The 25,555-nt window shown below is 38.4% G+C and overlaps 1 long non-coding RNA gene across 8 annotated transcripts in view; it reads right to left on the reverse strand.

Moving 5' to 3' along the window:
* Nucleotides 1-25,555, reverse strand: part of LOC147755202 (uncharacterized) — a 53,237-nt gene that overhangs the window by 12,288 nt on the left and 15,394 nt on the right. For 2 of the 8 annotated variants that reach the window (XR_015328694.1, XR_015328695.1), the window contains 3 exons: nt 18,942-19,032; nt 5,452-5,611; nt 4,486-4,562 (listed from right to left, as the gene is read on the reverse strand). This is a non-coding gene — a long non-coding RNA (uncharacterized LOC147755202). Of the gene's footprint in view, nt 1-4,426; nt 4,563-5,451; nt 5,612-18,941; nt 19,033-25,555 lie in introns of all 8 variants that reach the window. The other 6 variants (XR_015328701.1, XR_015328698.1, XR_015328700.1 and 3 more) reach the window with 4 other exon arrangements.

The raw sequence follows: 25,555 nt of genomic DNA on the forward strand, positions 1-25,555 counted from the left end.
TGAATATAATATTTAAGTAAAAGATTAGGTTAATGTTAATAAAAAACCGGGGATTTTACGACGCCTTTCGTCATCACAAAGATGAATTTGCTACAGCTACTCGGTCGAGGTTTTCTCTTAAATTGGATTGTGATATTACTTTTTTAGCGCAGTTTTGTATGATAGACATGGGCTACTTTACGCCGCACATCTATTCATAGATATTATTAGAGCCTGATGTATAACCCAACCTACTCTAATTGGTGCTGTTTTTCTGAGTTGCCAGCTGAGTAACGAGAATTACAATATTGTTATCGCATAAATTAGAAAACAATCTGGCCGTCAAGTCCCGAGGATCCAGTTCGTGATGTTCATCCGAGTCTAAAATGGGCGCCAGGTGAAGGCAAGGAGTTGCACTGTAAACTATAAATGAATTTTCTATATTGCTAAACCTAAGTCCGTCTACCCATTCGACCTCAATTGACCCCGTAAAGTGAGATGAAGTCAGTTGGATAAGTACAATTTTTGTCGAGTTTTTTTTCATATGGAACGTGCATATTAGTTATTCTATAAAACAAGCAAATAATTTATTTTAATGCAATTGGACGATAGCCGTTTAGAGTTCGTGAAAGGTTCATAAAAGTTCGTTCTTTTTAAATTTTATAATATAGGCATACCTTTTAATTTATATAGAAATTTTCTGCTTTTTTTTTTCTTGTTACGATATAGCCATCAAATAATTGTTTTCCCCAAGATGACTACGAATTTCTGAGCTCTAAATAGTTTCAGTTCATATTCTTCAGATACTTACTTCTAAGGGTAGTTTTGTCGTCTAGTTAGAGGCTTAATGCTGAGCTATCAAATTTGCGGGACGGTTAATGCAATATATCTTAAGGGCCCCAGAGTATTCAGTACCTTCTGCTACTGCTGCCTTAACTTAATGAGGCTTAATGAGGCGCTTTTTCTCAAAAAGTCTAAGCTTTGTTGTCATGGTTGTTAATTGTTCATACATAGATGTGGGTAACCAAACTCCGACTAGTTGAGGAATTAAAAAATGTTTTTAGATATTTTATACTTTTGCCATAGCATAATTTGGTAGATACTCTTTCCTAAGGTACAACTAAATTATTTACCGTCTAGACGTTTAACTTAGCCACTTCTCGATTTCTAGCTATCGTTCAACTGTTCTTTAGTTCGCATATTATTGTGAAACTATTGGATATAATGCATGCAATTAAAAAATAAACCTTGTCCCACTTGTCTAATTTAGTTGCTGGCTTGAATTGACAGCTGTACTGGCAACAATAAACAACACAGAATGTTTAGTATTTAAAGAATTTCTATGATCTACCAAAAAGCTTTATTAAAATGATCCATACTAAAGGATCGATCCAAGTTAGGCGTCTCAAAGGTACCATTTCCAGAAGCGATTTAACGGCAAATAAACCGATGTGTGCTTCTTTCTTAGTGTTGGGATTAACAAGCGACTCTGTGTTTTCTCAATGCCTGTTTGTCAAAGACGACATGCGTATGTTCTTCTTGACACCTGAGGGCAAGCGACTAATTTGAGTTCTAAGCTTTTACACCGGGCAGTACTGGAGTAATAATCGGAAAATAACTGGCACGCTACTGTAGACTCTGCGGATACATTGACATGGTTATCAATCTACTATCAGCTAACGTTGCGTACCCGCAAACCTCTCGGTATTGTCTTTCAATAAGTCGTTTTGCCGTCAAGTTCTTGTCATTGCAAGCATTTATGTATCTAGTTCAATTTCCTAAGTGAAACAGAACGTTGGCTACGATATTTCTATATAGCTGTGATATAGATACATTATGCTTCATAGCCCATGCAGATAGTTAACTGCTACTTTGAGCGGGATAGAAATTGTGGGGTTAACATTTCATGAAGTTGCGAAATTTCAAGAACACGGTGCAAGATAAGTTGGGATATTAGAGATGGATGCTTATTCTAGTACCCTGTGGCATGCTTTTTCTTAGGGAAACGTTTATGGAGTAAACTGATTTTTTGTAACTATAAATTTAACTGGAAAAAAGAGAGAGACATCAGCTATAGCCAAAATACCGTCAAAGCTTGACTAAAGCGAGGCATTCCGTTGAGCTCAGCTTACCTTGAGTCTACTGAAGATGGGCCTCTTTGGCCATACGGGCCCGCTGCTAAGAATTTTCCCTAAGAGCCAGCCAGGAGGCTACTCAGATTTGGCGAAAAATTGAAGAATTTTTTGAGACTGCAGATCAAAGTGATCGTGGACTTCGAAAACGAGAAAAAAAGCTTTCAGCGATGCCTTGCGCGGCATTCGCTGGAAAGGCACAAACTTAGTAGCTGATTATGAACTAAACAAAGCAAAAATGTAGATTACAGAGGAAAGCGAAGAAAAACGTGACCATGCAACGAGTCCACTATGACTAAGACACCGCAAACGGCGTTTTCTGAAATAACCAAAACTATTCATAAACTGCCCGTGTACTTGTTGTGCTAAAGGAGAACGGGACAAAGCAAAAAAAAAAACAAGAAAGTAGATAATATAGACGGATCTACTAGTTGATCACCAGCCAACTACGAAGACCTTTTGAAGGTGCTAAAGACGTCGATATAGATACTGGAAGATCTCGGAGAAGAATACAACAAGACATAAGTACAGGATAAAACTGAGATAATAAAGCTGAAAGTAATAGTAATAGGGACCCACAAAGCAGAAATGACGGTCGGTTGTGAAAAACCTCAGTACTAGTTGCGCAACTAAAAGAGCTTCCTAATTACATGGAATCATTATTAGAGGATAATTCCGAGCTCAAGAAAAGCCTGGAGGACGTTTCTTCAGCGCAGCTTTCTGTGCTGAAATACACCGTGTACATTAGGTGGGACAATTATTTGGAACAAGAACGCTTTATGGAGTTCAAAGCTAAGAAAGAAACAGAGGCAATTGAAAATAACCTCAGTAAAGCCAAGGCGCTTGAAGAATAGACGGCAGTAGTTGTAACAGAATCGCCCGAAGACAATTTTAAGCAGGAACTTTAGGGAGAGGAACTTCCTGGCAACGTAAAAAACAAGAGTCATACGGTTCTAAAACTAACAAAGCTCTATCGGAGCAGCTTACTGTACAATACAGCTCTGCACTAACTGTAGCTAGGCTAGGACAATCGTCATATCTTGCAGTAACGATGCTATTGAGGTGATCGATGAAAATGACGATCATTCTACCGCTAAACGCCGGCCGACCGCCAGGTATCTAACGGTTTGCATGGTAATCGTGGGAAATTCTTCGGCACCCTCGGATAGTTGAGGCATACTATTGGTTGAGTAACTCTAATATGAAGATTGTAATTGGAAAAGGACTGTGATCTCCTAGGGCACGGAACGCACCTCCCGTCAATGGATAAGTGAGACAGCAATTGCAAAAAGTACAATTAGAGTTAAAGTCAAAAAAAGACTGTTTTTAGAGATATTTTCAATACCGTTAAGTGTCACGTCAAACAGCATGAGGCTGGCATTACAGTGGTCATTTGCGAACGCCAAATAGATAGAAATATAATTTCAAGAAGCACTGGGATTTCTGGACAATTAGCATGTAGGCAAAAACGGTGGCTCGCATCGACTTGGCACTATGCCGCGAAGTGCTGCCCGAAAGTTGATGGCACATAGTGAACTCTATATCGGCGGCTTCAGTCATCGGTTGGAAAAGTGGGCCGCACTGCAGGAGGATGCAAACATGATAAAGTAGGAGAAAAACGATGCTACAGATACGGAGAGGTCGGTCGTTTTGTGAAGGCATACAACCGATCCGCATACTCCCTTGCGGAAAAATATACATTTACTTCCATGAACTACCTTAAGCATAGGGAAGCCATTAAGGCGCGAACAGAAACTTATTTGCCGGTCAATAACCTCATTGTGCATTCCAAGCAAACGAAACAAGTAAATTAAAAAATTAGAGTTCCAGCATAGCGGGAAAGCGAAAAAGATTTGCTTGTAGACTCATTGAACCATCCAAAAAAGCACAGGTGACACGCAAGCAATCTCTAATCTGATAGCTGGGTATTTCGTTGCAAATAGCAAGTGTAAGTGCTGGGGGAACTTCTTGAAAAACTCAACTGAGATTTATGGGTTGCTTATGTAAAGTTGTACGGGGCAAAGTGAGAAACATTCACAAGGTAAACATTCCCGAGTTTATTCTTCCGGAAAGTCAGCTTAAAGACATTTGAACGACATATCACCAGTTACAACTGTCGAAGTCCTAAAAGCCACTAACCAGATAAGGTGGGAAAGGAAATGCTTTTAATCTAAACGTTAATATTCCAGAGGGAGTGAAAATCCTCTGCAAGGAGTTTCCGAAGATAGAAAGAATTCTCAGAGGAGACAAGCCGCCGAACAACTGAAAAAAGTCAGCGGTGGTGCGAATATTAGAGAATAGCGGTAAATACAGACCTATTTATCTTACCAACACTATTGCCATTAGCTTCAGAACTAGAACAGGAAAAGCACACCGGAGATTCGCGGAAGAGTTTGGTCTGCCCTTACAAGGAGGCTACATCCATATCTGGTCCGACTAATCGTCAGTTGCCTACAGGTAAGAAAGAGGGGATTACACGCACGGGAATTATCTTGAACATGAAAACGAACATCCCCTAAAGATCTACTTCAGGGCCGCTATTTTGTAACACAGCGTACAATGACATTTTCCACCTTCAAAAACTCTCTAGTAGAATGAAAACGGTGACGCCTGGAGATAACGTAGCCTTTACTGTTCAAACCGAAAAATCGATAAAGACAAAACTGTTCGCCAACAAGACCCCAAGCGTCGTCTCGAACTGGATAGCGAAATCCGGCTTCAAACTGGCTATCGAAAAATAAAAAAGGGTTCTGCTTATTGGAAAGCAAAAAACACTTTATAAACCTATACCTAAATAGTAAACAAATTAAAATAATACATGAGGCAACATACCTGGGTGTGCACCTAAGTAAATCATTCAGCTGCAGGCCACACGTAAACAGGGCCATAATGAAAACAAACAAAAATTTAGTTTGATGACCAGAATACAGTCAAATACTCAGAGACCAAAAAAAAACAGGCTGCCGTGAACTATTGATGCCCGTCACAGTATCGATAGCCTTCTTAGGAAATTTGGTATGGATTAACAAGATGATAGATAACATGACGCCGTACCGGACATTCCTTATAAAACATACTGGAGAAAAAGTAAGCGAAAAGAAGGCCAAGAAAATGAGTGGACGGCAATCTCAGTGGGCAGCCAGGTTTCACTTCACGGTGGTTTTCTACTGAACATTTAGAATTGGTTAAATTCCCCGGGGAGCGGGGGGTGGAAGGTGTCATTGGTAATTCCTTCATTTAGGCTATAACCTTGCCAAACCTGCTTTTTTACAGTTCGTGCAGCTCTATCGGAAATACGTGTTTATTGCAATCTAAATGCGGAGGGTAACGCAACACTCACCCTATAGGTACGCCCGGTCTTCGAAGACGCCGGAACAACAGCAAGAAGGGAAGTGGATAAACAGCGAAAGTGATTTGTGACAAGGAGATGAGACTCTTCCGGAGGTACCGTAGGATGGCGCGACACAATTTGTAGATTTCATTCATGGTACTATGAGTATCTGGAAGATCAGTTCGACAATGACAACAGAAGTTCCAAAAGAAAAAAGACCGCTTGAAATATAGAGTTAGAACTGTGGGTGCAGATGATGCTATTAAAAATCCGGGTTTACAAGCAAAGGGGCGTAGCGCGTATGTTGTGGTAGAGAAACCTAAAGGCGATGCAGCCTTTCGCATTCGAAAGGCACCAGCAATTCCTATCATCGGTCCACAGTATTATTTAAACGAAAATCGGAGCTTAGGTAAAAGGATGAAGCTTAAAATGAAAAGCAGCCTAAGTGCACAATACCAGTTCTGTCTGGAATAGATGAGCCATTAAAGCTGTCGACCTTTAAAAAAGCCTACCATTCTACAGAATTACTTTCATATTAGGAGTGTTCTTTAAATGTGGGTGCTTCAGATATGAGTATTAAAACTCAAATCTTTAGCCGAACGGTGCTTTCGGATTTTATGAAGCTGAGTAACAAGGATGGATGTATTGTACAACCGGTGTATTGAACCTATTGCAAAACTCATCAAAATGTACTAACTGTTTTATGTTATTACACACGTTCATTATTACACAAGTGTACTCCAAGAGAGTAATATAATTCTAGTCAACAAGAAGAACATCACTCTGTTGCTGAGAACTATCTTCTTATTTTTCATAAGTTATTTTAATCAAAGATATCATCGTAGATTACACATACACTTGCCTGTGCTCGTTTAAACTCCTAAATTAAAATGAACAGGAACTTCCCGGAAGCAAATCAACCTAAATTCACCCACTAAAAGTTGTTCATAATTGGGTAATTGATAAAAATCATCATATGCACTATATAACATTTGTTTTGACTTTTCTCGCGTATTTGAAAATGCCCGCTTTTAATATGGGTCCCAGGCTGATGTCACGCCGACCTTATAGATCGCTCATTCCACAAGGAAAGTCAGTTCTTCTTAGGGCCTGTAAAAGCTTTGTCCGGGATGCTGTAAGGCTCTTGTTTAGACCCTTCTCTATACATGCTATTTTGTCAAGGTCTCAAGCTTCTACTCGAAGATATTCCTCTCAAATATAAAGTATGCGCCAAAAACTTAAAATTCTGTACCGAGAAGATGCACCTGTAGATTTCTGAGAACTGACGCAGCTGCAACTTGTTTGTACAGCAACAAAATACAATCTATCATTAAAGTACACTGCTATTAAGACTGCTCCTGATGACATTGTACGTCTTCTAAATCGAGGTCAGATGCTGTGTCCGGCGTATAAAGATATAGGCGTAATCTTTTCCGCTGATCTCAAGTTGAAAACTTATATTGTTTAATGTTCAAAGACGGCATCACACTTATGCAATCCTATATTGCAAATTTTAATTGTACCCAAGTTTTAGTTAAACTTTGATAATATCCTAATTGTTCTTGAATTGTTGTATTGCTTATATATATGGCCCTCTCTTTACTATAAGGTATACGTGCCTTATTGGGTATTCAGGACTGCTTTCTGAAACGCGAAACATCGAAATATGGTGTTCCCCGTGAGTCTATTAAGCTGCGAAGCATTGCATCCCTTTACAAGAAAAATTATATACGGACGCTCTGCAATTTAATATTTTTAACGACATTTTTTAGTTTAGAAGAAACAATCTGCGTAGTAGGATATCCACCAATACTCCAGAAATAGACGCTCTTTACACTTTATCAGTTTGTTTTCATGGCCGGTGCTAAAATTAGCTTTCGAGGGGCGAGGTGGAACTTATGCGTTTATATTATGAGTATTTGCTAAACTCTTTAAATAAGTGCGTATTCGCCATATCTCGCTTAGTTGGAGGGCAGATACAAATAATAACTACAATTTATTTTCACTTAAATCTACGTATGAATTGGACCATTGGTCCATAAACGTATCCTTATGCGTCTCTTTGATATAGTCGTCGGTTAAAAGGTAGTTATGCTTATCGGTTGAAGTTCAACATTGACAACTTTTAGTAGAGACAAACCTTTGGTAATAAAATGATTCATTTGGTTTTTGGTGGCCTTATTTTACAGTTCAAACAATAAAAAGATTTGTCGGATAACGAAATAGGAATTTATGGAGGCAAATCGTTTATAGAACCATTTTTTAAATGTGTCCTGTTGTTTCGAGCCTGAAAGGGCGCAGTCCGATGAACTTATGCCTAGGCTGTAAACTGAGCGCAAAAGACATTGCCATTCGTGTTTTTCAATGATCCACCGAGACGTACACAATTAAGTGTAGCCATGCAGCTGGATGACTTTGCGTCCCTTTTCAAAGTCCGCCTGTGGGATCTTTCCCATCGGATGCAAGCAATTCGAAATTATGCTCAGCTATATTTTAGCTATGCGAGGGCACGTTATTGGGTTGTCGAAAAGAATTGCTGGTTTATTTAGTAGGATGTAAGATCCAAATTTAAGATCATTTGAAAGTAGTAGATGTGCTAAATTTATTGGAGTGCCTTGACGCAGAACGTTATTTTTGCAACAACTCTCTATATTCCACAATTTCATAATAACAAAGGCACAAATACTACCAAAACCTACAAAGAAATTGTGCTATTTGTAGTCAAAATGCGTGATCGGAGGAAACTTGGTTCTGGAAATATCAACGTAAAAGATTCTCCTTGTAGTGATCAACCAATATTGGAAAAAAATTATTGCGAAAGTTGAGCAAGACACATATGTAACTAGTTACGACATCGTCAAGGAACTAAAACATTCATTACCAAACAGTTTTAAACCATTTTCAAAAGCGTGGCTACAAAAAGAGGTGCCGCGTTTCGGTGCCTTACCGCGATTGACGGAAAAGAATTCATTGGACCGTTTTTCCATCTGCGAAACTGCAGAAATGCAATGAAATCGAGCTCTGGTTAGTCACAAGTGGTGAAAATCGGGCAGAACAGAGTGGGCTCCGCCTCTTACCATGACAATGCCAGACTATAAACATTTGCAGCTACTCGTCAAAAACTGAAAAGACTTGGATAAAAAATATTAATGCATTTTGCAGTGAGAAAATCATGGTGTTACCAGGAAAATGGCAAACGGTTATTAGTTAAAATTACGCGTATCTAGTACAGTAGTGTAATTTTATAATATAACATATTTTCTCCAATTTTGGTTTAAAAACCGTGAATACTTTTTCGACCATCCAATATTATATCACGTTCGAAGTAGGGAAAGTATTAATAAGCACACACGCGGTCTGACAACGCGGCTAAATTACGCGGTCTGACAAATCCATATCTGCTTGGATCCTCATCAGGTCACACTCACTCTGAGATAGTCTAACTTAATAAATTGTTTAACTCGTCCTTATTTATTATAACCACTTGGCTGTATAAACTCTTGGTTCAGTAACGCCTGTTTGTTCACTGACAATTGAAATCGAGATCCTGAACGTAACCAGTTCCAGTACACAATCAGGTACTTCTTTACATTCAATCGTAAATACAGTCGTGAGTATGGCGGCTCTGTAACAGAAAGTTAGTGAAATGTGAATCCTATAGTGCACTGCCAACTGTTAGCTTTTTCTACGAATGAAAGTTTCCGAGTGGCTGGAATACGCGACAGAGACAGTGTCAATGCTCTACGATAGACACTTCCACTACGTACCACAACGATGATACGTGCGGTGTTTACCAGTAGGGCGTTCCACCTATCATTTTTCTCCACGTGTCATTTTCTGAGCCCATATATTCCCTTTCTGCACTATATGGTCGTTTATTTTAGACACCGCCAAAATGCAAGCTCTAAAAATGAGCAAATTATTTTCTTTGGATATTTGCACACGCATTCATATGTGTAGACGAGGCGACACAAACGTTGTTGAAAGAAACTTATATATATAACCTTTTAGTTTTATGACTATCTAATTTCTATTATTCATTATTAATAATACGTAGACGGCCCGCGAAGTCCAAGGTTGTACAATCGGATCCAGCAAAACCGCTGCGCTATGTACAGTAGATAACGGACAGATGAATTAATTTTTAGATACTCAGTAACAACGTTATCTAGAAATGAAATTTTCACATAACATGTTGTCTATATGAAGATCACTTTATTACGTCACTCTTCTCGCTGTGAGCTACTTAATTACGTCTTGGATGTTACGCCAAATCCAACCCTACGTGTTTCTATGTTTCAAGTTTTTCGTTTCGTATTGCATTCCATCAGACGGCTAGCTCCCAGCATGAAACGAAGTCTGTCTACGTCCGGGTTTGAACCTAGACCACAACGTGTTTCTATGATTTGCAGGCATATACGTTATCCATTTAACTACCACGAGGACACCTCAGCGATGCGTAATCAAACCTTGTTATTCTATCGCATGTAAGCGGCTGTTTTTTTCGAAAAATTTCATATTGAAGACTAAAAAAAATAACTCTGAATTTTGGAAGGTACAAGAATTGACAGTATTTTGAGTCAAACATTGGACATTATCGTCACCCGAAAATGAATCCATTGTTTCTTTTTATTTGTAGACACAAGGCGGAAATATTACATAAGCGTTCACCTTCATTAGCCTGCCCTCAAAAAAATTTGCGGTGTGCTTCTTTTGTAGAAACGTATTATAGCAGTATCCCCCTAACTCCATTTAATCAAAGCCGGGACCGACTATGGCATTATACCCTAATCAAGATTATGAAGCGAAGGATCAGGCAAAACTGTAATGGGAGACTACGCAGAGTATTAATGATAGCGTCGCAGCCAGAGGAGTCATTCTTTTCTAATCGCATCGTATATGGTGCCGAACTCCTTTTTAGTACGTTCCGATCGATAGTGTCCTTTTCTACCCGCCTGCGATAGATAGCGACATACTGGGACCGACGGGGAACGTGTATAGCATCGACAGAGGGGTGTTGCCTTGAAATGGATCATCTGAAGCTTCTTGCTAACTACAAAAGTACCAACGGTAGCTGCACAGTGAATCCTCTAGTGGGCTTAGCAACAAAATGTACACATATATTAAAATATCGTATCACGAAGGTGAGAAAACAAAAGAACAAGGAGAAGGATGTCAAACGAGACAAAGGCAGACTAAATTGGAGAGAATCTTAGGCAGAAGGGGCTAAATAATGTTCTTTGTTCACGGATGAAGGAAAAGAGCTACGCTTTCTCTTTTGTTCTCAGCGACACTGCAGTGAAAGCGAAGCGAAGACCGCAAGAGATAAGAATACATTGCCCCAGTTCCGCCATCATAACTTAACGCGGTCTCATAGCACAGCATATTGTGCCATCCTGATTTGCTCATGAGCCGAGTACGTTTGTCTGTGCGGCCGAATTGCTCCGGGCGTATCGGGATATGTCTTTAGGAAAGCCATAATGATGATACGGGAATAATCTCTGCAATTATTAAAGTCTGATTTTCGTTTAGTAGTAGAGCATACACAGACATAAATTCATGTTTTATTATCTCAGTCTTAATTTCACTAAAAAAGCCCTAATTTCAATATTATTTTAAAGCTTACGAGTAAATAAAAAAAAGTTAGCTTAGTATATTTTATCTTAAAGGATCGTACTATTCACTAAGATGTGAACTTCGTATCTAATGTTCGTATATAATGTTTTTTTAAATAAATTTAGTTTATAGAGCAAATGTCCCCCAAAATTTCAGATAATTCCTTTTGTTTAGTTAAAATTTAACCACATGCGTTTAGAAAGATGAAATTTGCTTAAGTTTTGTGATCTAAGCATTAAAAGGTCAAATTGAGCGAGGTGTTTGAGGCATAAGGAGCAAGTTTTTTTAGTACTACTCTAAGACGAATAAACAAATTTGAAATTTGCTTATTTGTTTTAGAGTCGTCTTTGTTTGATCATGAAACGTCTGCAAAGGTTAGAGGATTGGTTTGAGGTTAACCGAGCGAATGATTCAAAACTTTATAAAAATTTAATAATATTATAGTTGAGCATCCTCAGGCCCTTTCATGTTAATAAATAGTCTTTATCAAAAATCACTTTTTAAAATAAAGCGTACATATAAGTTATGATGTATTATAAGTTATTATTAATTACCGTACTTTTTTTTACAAGTGTACGTTGAACGCAAACAGCTATATAAACCGTAGACAACGATTTGGTCACCAAAGCGAATTATTGCTATGGAAAAAGTAGTTGAAAATTGGGTATCGAGCATTAAATCCCACAACGTAAAGCACGGGCGAGATGTGGTAATATGGTAGGAAAAATATTAGCAGTAAATGCTATTTTTTACGTGTAGATGCTCTCATTGCTCTCGTTAAAGTAAAAAGAGATTGAATAATAATTTTCTCATCACATACTTAAATTTTATTAATATTAATTATTTATAATTATTAAAGCGAGCAGGCCAATCGGCTGAATCGGTTGACTTAATAATAATCTATGTAATTAAACTTTTACAGTGTTTATCTTTTTTTCTTAAGTTTTTTATAACCACATCAGTGATGCTTAACTGTGAAGGTATATGGTTTACACGATTGCACTTCCGCGCTGAACCACGAAGACAGTTTTAGTGTTCTTATGTAGAGTAAAGTTGGGTATACATTTTACATAGCACCAAACTAGTTTTAGAAAAATAGTGAAATTTACAGAGAACACAAGCAGGCACTACGCAAGTTTTTCGCCCAGGTAGCTCCGCACGCGTAACTATAAATACCATACGTTACTTTAAATTTATAGCTTAGCATATCGCCGATTGCCAGGCCGTTTCCAAGGGAGTCAAAAAACGCTTTTATGAGCTGGTAAGAGGGATCCCCAGTGACAATCTATTTTAGAGAATCAACAATACATCAAAAATGCATATTTGATAATACTAGTGTCAAAACTTAGAGCCTAAATATTTTCTTTTGAACGAGCATGTCACATACGAAGATTTAAAATATACTTCCCATATCACAAAAGTCAGCAGATGCTTTCTACAAATTGGAAGCCTGAGAGCTACATTAACGCGACTCCAAACCTAAATCACCCGGTCGCCTCTAACTCTTTTCCAACGACACCACCTTTACCGCTAATGCAAGAGTCAATCGAAAGAACGGCTCCACCACCCGGATAAGACTTGTATTGTGCATAAAACATAATGTACAATTCGTGGTCTAAATCAGGCTGGAAGCCGATATACTAGAAACTGTGGGAACTTTTTAAACAGTAACAAAAATACGTATAGCCTTTATAATGGACCATAGATAGAAGCAAGGATTATAACTTTATATTACTTAGCAGTCTTCAATGGAATTTGAAAACCTAACATGAGCCTTCACATGGTATTATTGGGTCAATTTTCGTTACAACCTCTATTAAAACATAATTCTCAAGTCGATGGTCAATAATACTTCCATTGAAATAGCAAAAAAATGAAATAATTTTACATTTGTCTAACATTATTTAAGCTTGTCAGACAATTACCCTTCACACTGACCTAGACCGAGGGAATAAGTGAGTTTATGCACGTTGGATATTCCTCTGATCAATTCAGGAAGTAAATAAGACATGGCGATCAGACTTGCCATTGTCATCAAGTAACCAAACTGCGTACTTTCGATTGCGTGCCAACCGTCCATGAGTCTCTTGAGGAACTCGACATGGCAGATTGCATTTATTGCTTCATTTTCGGTGAGTAGCTAGTAGTAGCAGATGTTCTTCATATCTAATACAAGTATTACCAAGCCTCACGTCCATACCTACTCGACACTGCCACCCAACTCAGTTCCTCTCCACGACGACTCGTTTCTCTAACTTCATCCCTTTTCCGGCTTGTGGTTGAGATTGAACCATGCCTTATCTATAGTGAGCGTCTGCCTCAAGCAGAATTTTTATTAATAAGGGTTTCGCAAATTGCACAAAATTAATTCAGGGAGACCCATTTTTGACTAATTTTCGCATTTTCAATATTTAAATCATAATTCTGCAACACCTTACGCTTTTTTTTTCAATTTTGGCTGTGAAAAGTACCTAGAGTTCAAACTCCCTTTCGTGAAAGACCTCGTAGACTGCGGTGATGTGTTATTGTTCTCAGGATCCTGACATCTGGTCACCTTCTTGCTGGTCTTCATAGCTCCGCTCTCCGATGTTAAAACATTTATACCGTCCACGTAGCCTGTTTTCACTTAAAACGTCTTAGTCTAATGTCTTGATTAGTTTTCGATAGATTCCCGCAGAGCTAGAGCCTCGAAGGACAAACTTGATCATTGAGGATTGATTTTCAAGACTAAGTGTTTTTCTGTTAGAATTCATTTTTCTGGGAGTAAGTTCAACTAGTTTACACACAAGTTTCTAGAAGACTGGCGTATTTACCGGCCCGATATCGTAGCGGTGCGTACTTCAATAATTATGCAAGTTCGAATTTGGCAATAGAACAAAAAAGTAGAAAGTCTTACCTGCATATATTTTTGTAGACAAAATATATATATATATATATATATATATATGTATATATATATATATATATAGAAAGTTTTACTCTCTACAATGAGTTTGCTTAAAGCCTAAACCTTTTACGGTGGACGGAAGGAATCGTTATCTTAGTCATAATCGAATGTATGAAGACCCTAGTCTGTGTCTACAGTCATCGATTTCAATTCATTGCACCAGAGCAATACATTTACGCGATAAAAGTAAAGCCCATTTCCATTTACATGGTTGTATTAACAGCCAGAATTGTCGCATACCGTGCTCAGATAGCTTGAGGGTAATAGAGAGAACTTATTCCATAGAGCAAGTACGACATTAGTGTTCTGCGTTTTCCTCACTAGATATTTGCATTAATAGTCTAACTGATCCTCATCGACTTTCCTCACAAGCTCAGAAGCCATTTAACTAATATTGTGTTCTGTCCATCAATCTCATAGCCTTTTTTCAAGTGCAAACACATCCGCTGGGGACGCTGAGATATCTTGAGTGTCAAATGTCTGGATAGATATGCTAGAAGTCACACGTAGCGAACGTAGATAGGCATTATAGCTCTAGGGGGCATGGACCATAGGCCAGCACGAGCCAATGCCCCGGTAAATCACAGCGAGAAAGCTCAGATCAGCCCTCTAGGCATTTCGAAAAAGGGAACTATTGCCCCGCCTATTTATTATGAATTGTATATATAAATAAAGCTGTGCGACTATTAGTTTCCGAGTATCTTATTGTTTACCTTAAATAGCTTGTCTAGTTGCGTGGTAATGTTCGACCCCAGGGAAGCATTTATAAGATCTCACAAAAATATTTCATTTTCACCCATTGGAAACATACCTCTATTGGTAAAAGAATCATCCGCTGTTTCCGTAAGTGATTACGTATAATGTGGCTGACGCTGTGTGTGCTCTATGGTTGTAGTATGTCAAGTTTTTAAATAAGGGAAGTTTATTGTTACTTTTACATCTAGTATCTCATCTTCCGCCCAGGAAATCTTTATCAATCCGGTTAAGCGTAGGATGCAACGCGGAAATAGTACGACGGTTCAAAAACTTTTTAGAACTACTCTCCAAACCAGAGCTTCTCTGCTTGGATCTTAGTCTAATCGGACTTAGTATTCGTAATTAAGGGTCCCTCCTGTTCAAGTGCCCAGCTTTACCTTCAGCTTGATGTTCTTAAGAAATGTATTTGCCACAAACGTTTCGCCGAATAAAGTGTTCGGTGAAACCCGTTTCAAACTACTTCGGAGCCGTCTTGTTAAGAGAACGGTTAGAATAGCATCTCAAAGACGTAGGGCTATTCTGACCAGCAAGAGAAGAAAGCAGACTAGCAATAAACAACATAATTCGCTAAAATACGCGTCTCTGTGAAGATTCACATAAAATAAGACGTTGAATTGTTCTAATACACATCTTGGTACGCAAGCGATATCGCAAAACCCGACAATTTTTCATTCTATAATCGGCACTCATGTCGAATTTTATCTATTGTTGCCTGTGCAATGCGGCACTTAATACTGAAACAGTCCCGGCAAACGGAAGGTGTTGGACAAATTTAACAACACTGGCCCGAGACGCCTTGACCAGTATTGCAAACAAGTTTCATAATATACGGAAAATCCGAAATTTTTAGTACTTCCAAAAATGCAAAGCACAACTGACGCAAGTTTTACGCTCGCTAGTGTCTAAGTTAAGCACCACTGCTTCAGTGTATTTATGCCCACTTCCAAATCTAGACCATTACTTAATGTGTAACGAAGTTTACTAGGCCATTAAGGAGAGGAAAGGAGCATGTCTGCTACAAGGGCAATCTAAATTTGCGTGTATATTGAAACGTGTTCGCACATACAATGTGAACGTGAATCTTTTAGATTACACTTGTTTTATCTCTTAGCTAGTAATTCTCGTTTCAAGTGAAAGAGATATTTTTTAAAGTAATTTTTATTAAAGCTTTTATGACTTAGAATCTTTTCTCCTATATCGGCCATGGATAGATCCTAGCAGTGCGATTCAATAAGTATTTCTAGCAATTAAGATGTCATATAATAAAGAAAGTTATATCAAGTAGCAAAGTTTAACCCGTCTGTCTTTTTCCGCAGCAGACAGTAGCTGAAATGTAAGTAATATTTATCCATCTATACGTATACAACAATAAAAAATGGTCTTATATACCTGAAATGGGCTATGTTTGGAAAAATACCTGATTCTTATTTTTTATGTCGAAGTACGAACACTTTAAAGTGTGCGGCAATATTGAAATTTGTGCTCTGTTCAATAATTCTTATTAAAAAAGCTGACGGGCATTCTGATAAAAATGAGTCTAAAAATCTTATATGCGTAACAAAATCAACTAATTTAAAAGAGGTCGTTTAAGCACCGACGGTAAACACATTCAGAGCAAATAATCAATGGCTATCTTCGCAGCAGACGCATCATAGATCTACGAAATAATTTTTTAAGCAACGTAAACGAAATTTCACAGAGGATCTTCGCAATTATCAATGGCCAAATTCTATTACTACCCGAAGTTACCAGAATTACAAAATTTGATTCGTACTTTTATTCTGGGATGAAATTTATACAAACGTTGACAAAATAATCGGCGCCTCTGAGCGCCCAGGGAGAGGGAAGGATGGTCGTCACTTAAATAGGCGACTGGTCGGATATCTAGACCGGTAGCGGCTTTTTGCTTATAGCAATTACGTAACCTACTCTACATAACCGTAGTCGTTACTTTGTATTTAAAACTAAGCATAATTAAGGTTAACCAATGTATTAGACACAGAGGCAAATACTATGCTGCTCCATGTCAAAACTTGCCTCTGCCAAGCAGCTTGGTACACCTTAGACAAATATCCCGTTGCACAATAACAACGAATCTATGCTTAATAACAACGAATCTATGCTTAACTTCTTTGTGGCAAAGATCAGATTTAATGAATATAGCTAGTAAATATACCCCTTATGTATATACGTATACTCGCTTATTTATAGGTTATACACTCTGTTGAAGACCCCATTTGGATAAATAATAATAATAAAATCAAGTGACTTTTAGCGGCTACTTTCTAGTTAAACATCCCAGCGTCTCTTGTTGAATACGATCTCAAAGTACTGTGGGAGGAAAATGCGCTGTAAAGGTTTATTCTACGTCCCAAAGCACAATTCCTCATTCTCGTAACATGATTTTGCTAGAAATTAATTTTTACGTTTATGTGCGTTATGTGGAAGGGCAAGCTTACTACCTCAATACCTATAAAACATTGCATCCCAACCTGATAAAACCTTTTTAATTCTTGAACGTACTTAAAACCGCGGTAGCACTAGCTGAGTATCGCTTCTTTAATGAAAACTCCTTTGTTCAGATGTTACATAACCTATGAGATCCTTTTCAGACATTATTAAAAGCAGCCGTTGACCCGATCGCCCGGTTTATTCCGCTGTTCCTTTTTTGCCTTATAAGGTTCATATTTAGACGTATGGTACCTTTTATCCCTAGAGACCAACTGCTCCACAGTTCCTCAGACTTTATCGTTCATCTAACGATGTTTTTGGTACCCAATTGTAATTCCACGTATACAGCATTTCTTTGTTCAGCTTCCAATGCTTGGCACTTCTTGATCGTGTCTACCATATCAGCGCCTTCTCTGAGCTGTGTAGAACACATGCTTTTGTAATTCGCACCATGTATATTTAAAACTGCGCTTGTCCCGAGAAGACCTGGGTGAGGTGGTCTGATATTTTACCAAAAGATCTGTCTTACCACTTTGCTACGCCTGAGATGAGCGTTTTAGTCCATTAACCTTATATATGGCCCTTGTGGTCGAAAATCCGGCTAAACCGACCTCTGCTCCATTTGTTTAAAACTGATCTAATTCTTCGTCCAATACTCTTTTCGCTCATTCGTCTTCTATCGTTCAATATGTCCCCAACCACCTGGATGGGAACTGTTTTTCAGGCCAATAACAGGCTCTTTGTGTTGCTTTTTGCCGCCAAGGCTTTGTCCGTTCATAGAGGGCAAGCATAAAGCACCGTAGGTCCGTCGCTGTAGCCCGCGGTCTTCTGATGCACTTTTTAACCCTTCCCAACACTCTGTAGATTTTTTGTGAGCTTTAGCGGTGTAGATGCCTCTTAAGGCGAAAGTGAGTTCATCCCTGATTTCTTGCCCTTTAGGAAAAGCGGTTCGTTTTTCTATGGGGAACGTGCCAATGGTGCTACATCATCAATTGCCCTACCTGGATAAGGGTTTCACTGGAAGCTTCTTATTACGTGCTATGAAAATCAACACTAGATCGCTAGCATGCGCCATCGTCTCGATACCGAAGAAGAAGAAGAGCACTTGTAGCGTTCCGTCATAGTCTAGGGTTTACAACGTCGGTTTTTAAAACTAAGTCCTATGGGATTCCAGTGGTACCTACCAGTGTCGTTTTCCCATTCATTGTGGCCCATCTTCCAGTTATGGCGATAGTATTCGTTGTAAGCAGGATAAAACACTCTCACGCTCCAGCGCCTTCGAAAGTACTTTTCACTTCATTGGGTTGAAAGCGTTTTTGATGTTTAGCAGTATAAAAAAAATTCGATTTGAGTGTTTGCCCATGTACCGTATTGACCATCCTTCTTATAGCTCTGACAGTGGATCTTTTTTCTAAAATATAGTGGAAGTTTGACGGTGCCTGTTTTTACTGAATTTCTTTCTGCAAATTTTCTACCCGAATTATTTAAGCTTTGTTATTTAGGCTGTAGTCTTGAAAGGAATATTGATGCGTAAGATAAACCCTCCGGCTTAGGGATCAAAACCAGTTCCGCCTTTTTCCAGATGTTAAAAAATCTCTTTCTTTCAGATGCCTCTGTACGGGTCCTTTAGAAGCACCCAGTTACCTATTGGTTAAAAACTTGACAGGTCTCTGGAGACTCCGTCAAGTCCTGGTATCTTTCTTAATGCTAGTCTTTCCTCTATCGTTACCTGCATTATATCTTCACCGTTGACTTATATGCGGTTCTCTCCTTCGATCACTTGCTTCGAGAATGGGGACTCGATCGCCTTTTTTATAGTTCTGAAAGGGTTGAAAAATTAGCTAGTTTGATTTATATGTTCAATTTCGGCTATACTCCATAATTATATACCGATCGTCTTAATAAGCGTTTACTTTCTGTCTCATTTTGTACTAAACGTATACACCATCTGGATGTTGTGTTATATAAAGATTTTTCGACCTCAAAGTTGCTGTCAGACACAGCCCAGCGACAACTATTGGCTAAAACAAACCTGCTCAAATTCTGTTGTTTTCTTATCCTGCCCCCCTATTAAAATATTCCGCTAATGTGCTATATCCCAATGTTGTATTTTTCTGGTTGTTTCGTTCTCTACTGCGTATGTTGCAACCAAAAACCATAAGTTTTGTACAAACGTTGCAAATTGTAGTAGTAGTCTCCCTGTTATCATTCCATACTACTCTTGCTACTTTGTTGAAGTAATTCCCTTTGTCCCTTAGAAGCCCCCGGTGATCCCATTAAGGTGGTTCGGCTAGCCCGCTCTGATTATGAATTTTTTCATCTACTGATATTATTTTCAGGCGGGCCTAAGCGTAACTCGAGAATTAACCTATTCGGTTGCCTTATCGTCTTTCGACCATGTATTATGTAACTCATACCTTTCTATTATTAAGGCCATTTGAGTTATCGTATTACATAGCTCTATGTACCTTATTTGCTTTTACCATGTATGCTGCCTTCCTACAGCATATGTGATATATCCTTATAATTTCTTTAGAACAATACAAATTAGGTTGAGTTTGGATGGTTTACGAACGTCGCAAAATAAAGCCTTTAGGAATTCTTAATGACTGTCGAAAAAATAATAAAAATAAACAATCCTTTCTGTAAAAAGAAAATTCTAGCGCATTTTATACTAATAATAAATAAATTTTTGGAATATCTTTTACGAACTGGCTGGTGCACCCGGACACGTTTTCTAAACTAGTCCATAGTGGGATTCTAGTGTAGAACTACCATCTAACTTAAGAGACACTAGTTTTTCAATGCTTTTTAAGGTCCCCATAAAACAAAGTGCGACTAGCCACTAATCGTAATATTTTGGAAGAATCTTTAAAAAGCCCGAAAATCTTATCGTATCGCTTAAAAACCCAAAGAAGTTAAACTTGGTTAGGATACACCTTAAACTTTTTAAGTCGTTGTCGTCTTTCGCATTTTAGCTCCTCCTTTTTCTCATGATTTCGCCGAGTAAAGCTTAACCAGCATTCATAATTCTTTTAACTTTACCATGCTTTCCACGTCTTTCTTGGTCGCTGTCCAGTACGAGTTTAAGTGATGCACCGGATCGCGCCGCGTCGCAGCTAATGACGCGCAATAGAAATCCCATACTCAACCTTGTCCAGGCACACAGAGCACGTGCACAAGTATCTTTTTCGTATATGTTTGAAGTAGGCCATATCCGATCACGACTGGGGTCACATCTTATACGAGCTCTCCGAAAAGGCGCCCATTCCACGTGGGGATGGTGAAACGAGGTTGCGTATCCATGTTTCCTGGCCGCTCTCGGGGTATATCTCACACCCATTGTTTTTGTCATTTCAACAAAGTAGTTTTCCAGACTGCCACTCATTGGCTCAGTCAGCTCACAGAAACGCGTATCAGCACAAAGCAAAGCTAGACAGATCCCTTGGACCGAGATAGATACGAATTAACTTGACAGTTTGAGAGTTCTCTTTTTTTATTGCAGTTTCCTTTCTTTCTTTTGCTGTAGATATAAGACTCTTAAACTATCGAGTAAATTTTTCAAACCGTGAAGAGTTTCTTCTTCGCTCAGTAAATAGTTATCGACTAGACAGTAGGTTCCTGATCGCTCGATAGATTACTAGCACGTAAGGCTATACCGAGGAATCGTTTTATTACATGCAGAGATTGCAGTGTCTTTCGTATAATTTTAATCAAAATCTATATGGTTATGGATTGTGGAAAAGTTGATTACTTACTAGGAGAAACTGCTAACCTAAAAATTCTAATTTGCCCGATTATTGTTTTATGGACATGTGGCATCTCCGATGTGACCAAAGTATAGATATTCCTGTTGCAAATGCGTACTTGTGCAGCATACGATTTTTTAAAGTTTTGTAAAAATAGATACAAAAATTAGAAACAATGAATAAAGCTTCATATGAAAGCTGCGTTTCCTTCAAAGACCCTTGAGTGGAACCAAATTAATACGAATTTATACTGCAAAAGGAGCTTATACGTAGATTTAGTATTTAAGTATAAATAATTAATACCTTACTTTAGATATGACTATTTCCCAGCTCAAATCGTTTTTTCGCTTATTTAAGACATACGAGACCCTAGGCATAAAACTATTGACCCATTAATATTTCATTATTGATGCCATGTACCTCCGTTATTCCCGTAAAGAAAATAGTAACGTTAAGATAAGCAGGCTCCCCTTATTAATTTTTTACTAAATTTATTTCAAAACATCTTTCATTAAAAGATGCTTGTGCAACAAGTAAGCAAAGCTGCCACATATGGTTCACTAGATATAATAAAAGTACAGGGGCTCAAAAAGGTGCCTGCAACATTTAGTTTAATCAGGTTAAAGGGCCGCTATTGTCTAAAAGGAGACAGGAACGCCCGGTGTAGAAATGAACTCCAAGCTGTTATGAAAGGAACATTTACAACTGAGATCGTGATTATTTAAAATGATAAGATTGCTGTGGAGCCACGGAGAGAAGTCCTGGGCCGGGTATTGGTAATGAGATGACGAGGATAAACAATGTCCAAAAACGTAAAGGTTAGACCGAAGAGGGTACCTCAAGAGTTAGAGCATTTGTAGGGTAACGAATAGAGCGGACAGAGAGAGAAGACAGAGAAGAGCCCTGAATAATTCCGAAAGTGACATAATTTTTTACGACTCGGAGTTTCTTCACTTTGCAGATGTAGCCAGCCTATCAAAACACTATACAATACGAATTACTAGGGAGGAACAGGAATACAAAAAGAGATATTTTAAGCAAAACTAAGGGATTCGCTGTAAAACAGAATAGAGATTACACGGACATGGATGGCAAAGACAAAAAATGACAGTGTAAACAACGGAGGTTTCACAGTTCAACAAATTAGAACCTAAGACCCCAACATAGACCATGTTTTTTAAGAGTTGCAGATAGAACATTCAACTTCGATAGGCCTCACAGTTAAATATCTCATGTACCAGCAACAAGTATTGTTAGATAACAGCATAATAAGGCCTGTTATATTCATTATGAAGATGCTTTGTTTAAAGAGAGAATCAGCTTTTCAGACGAAGATAGGGTTCAATTTATTGAACAGGATGGAACAGCAACATAATGATATTGCTACGGTCTACTGTTCTTGCCAGTAAGCATGTGGTACAAACTATACGGTGACCATCTCAAGCTCTAGGAACTTGTACGTTCAATAGAGCAAAGTAATGCCCTTAAAATTAGAACAGAATCTTTCAATTACCAATACTGAAAGTCGCTTAAGAATGATGTATCGGTATGCTCCATCTAATATTTTGGTGCTAAAATAGACAATAGATGTAAACTTCAATCTACATACAAGACAAAAGAAGGTGATTGCAAAGATTCAACCTCAAGACATGCCCTTTTCCAAAGGTTCTGATTAAGATACCTTTCACGTAGATAAATTAGATCCAATTTGCTAGTTCGAAGTTAACCAACTTCAAAGTTATCCATAAAGTGAATACAGCTAGTATCGAGCTCTCGACTGCAAAATTGAAAGCTTTTACTGAATTGTTGTACATTAATATTGCTTGCGACTGCCCCGGCCAAGCCTCTAAAAATTAAATTTTGTCGCTATGAAAGCGGTGTAATTGCTCCCGTCATGCCCTTACGAGACCAAAACACAAGAAAAACTGTTATGTTGGATAGCCATAAACCCGCGACCAAAAACCAGTAGCATGCACTACTTCTGAAAAAATGTGATCGATTATATAGTCAACAATCTGGCTCAAAATACATTATTAGACGAGGATCGGCGTAGTTTCGCTGAACACAGATCTACGTTCTACACATTTACACGACTCATGTAAAAATAGATATGATAATCTACGCAGCTCGTAGAAATAATATAGGAGGGGATATTCGCAGATCTACCAGTAAAGTAAGCATCCATGATCCGGACGTTATCATTAGCCTTCATTTAAACTTCAGGAAACGTAAACTGATTCAACCCACAACTGCCTCCCAAAAACATTTGCAGCAAAATTTAATTTTTTTTTTGTGACGAATGATGTCGAACCTCAAACCAGACTCAAATATAGTATCTCCAATTGAGGAGAGATTCATTTAAAAATGATAACTTCATTTATTCTAAAATCTTACTATACTGTTCCGTACTCGTGACAAAATTTTAAATAAGTCAAGATGGTGAGTTATTTGAAGAAAGACATCAATGGCATTAACAGGATCGAGAAAAAATCAGACATAGAATCAGTGTTAGATATGGAATTTTATACGAGTCAGTTGTTGTCATAAAAAGCCATTGAACTAAGCAATAAGTGCCGTCGAAGCTACACATACATAATGGATAAACAACTTTTGCTTGACAAGTAGCGTGAATGATTTATCGCGCTCATAATGGCCACGTTTATAATATTAACATTACTCGTAATAAAAAGTCCCAATTATAATATCATTAATGTTCCCTAAAATTATCACTACCTGACAATAGACCCCTAATTGTATTGTTTTATATTATATTTGCACTGTACCATTTACAGAACAAAAAAAACTCGCAGGTAGAATAGTACCGCTATTACACAAAACTTTGTTGGCATTGGTGCCAGCATAAGCTAAATTCTTCCGCGAATGTCGGCAACGTGGATACATATTTTCTGTTTGATTCTCACGGTGGATGCCAATACATCACAGAGAGACCTTCGCCATTATCTAAAGTGCTAAAACAGCTAACGTATTATTATTAGAACAATCCTAACCGATAAAAACCGACGTTTGCACGTCCTTTTCCTATTCAGAAATCTGCTGTAGAACCTTTAGAAGCTGATTTGTCTTAATGTTACGCCTAAAATGTGATGCTTTGCAGATTCTTGTGGCAGAATATAGTTCTGCACTAAAGAAAATTGAAGGCCAGTCCATACAAGAGTGCGTGGCGAATATCCTAGGATCAACCTGATGTTTAGAAATTTCTATTTACGAATTTTTTTTTTAATTGTAAATGTAAATGTACAGTTACATTAGTTTTTCAAGAAGCGTTTACTATTAAAGTTAAATAAAATCCAAGCTGCAAAATCAGGACTTGAGGCCGGAAAAATTGAGTTTAGGAATGACATCCGACATTAGGTCCCCGACACACCTCATTTTGGCGTTTGTATCAAGACTTACAGAGACATCCAGCGGAGACTGACTTGTCGGATTTAGCGAAACTAGTTTTCCCAAAAAGAGAAAAAAAGCAGACGGCGAAAACTACAGATAGCTTTTTTCAGATCGAAATGGGATGACGTCTGTTCTCGACTTGACAACATCGCTTGTCGTCTGCGTACATGTGGCGTCCGCGTTTCTAACAGACGTTGACTGGGTCTACTTGCTAGTACGCGACGGCCGCCAAGAGAATATAAAATGAAACCAGTGCGCGCAGTTTCCTAGCTTCTCATGACTACAACGCATCGATTTGTATAGACAGTCACAGATATACGGAGATACGCAGTGCTACCAGCCACGAATTGAGGGGCACTGGTGCGTGAAGCGAGGCGTGAGTTCGGGGAATGAACAGGAGGAAAACGATAGATTTATCCTAGAAGCGAATACAGAAGGAAACGTATTTCGGAAAATCAAATCGGTTATCCGTTTTTTAGGCGGTCGACAGTTGCTTTTGGCCTTCCCCTTGCTGAACCTTTAACTTATTCTGCTCCCAAGTGGTCTAGTATGGGAATACTTCAGGTTCCGACCAAAAGCTTACAGATTCGTACACGCGGCTGGCCCATTGCTCCGAGAATCCTCAGCGGCTAACGCAACCTCTTTCTGTATTACTTACACCCACCCGCTATGTGACACCGCATTTCTTTTGTAGTGGTTTCGAATTTTGAGCCTTCATTGTAGTGTTGGTAGTTCCCGTTTGTTCTGCACAGATCTTTTTTTTAATCAAAAATGCACGTAAAGTTAGGCTTTCTAGCTGGTTGCAATAGCGAACAAAGAAAAGTAAATTGTCTACGAGCTTGAATACTGCTTAGGGCTTTCATATACAAACATACATATATTTTACATATAATTAGATCAGGGTACATTCCGCGTACTGTAAGCACGGTGCCATATATAGTGTAACGTATTTTTGTGCCGATGCTTTACGCAAGTTTTTTCCAGACAATGAAATCTTCCAACTAATCATAATGGTTTACACTTCAGTTTGGTTACTTTTGTGTGACCTGTGCACGAAAACCAAATAAGAATTGCCGGATCATCCGGTATCAAAAATAACTTTCGGCAATTTTTTGCAAAATGTAAACATATTCTTTGACGGTGATACTTTGAATGCTTGTGGACTAATAAGATTTGAACAAGCGTAACC

This window comes from Varroa destructor, unplaced genomic scaffold (genome assembly GCF_002443255.2).
Source record: "Varroa destructor unplaced genomic scaffold, Vdes_3.0 BEIS01000005.1, whole genome shotgun sequence".
Lineage (NCBI taxonomy): Eukaryota > Metazoa > Arthropoda > Arachnida > Mesostigmata > Varroidae > Varroa > Varroa destructor.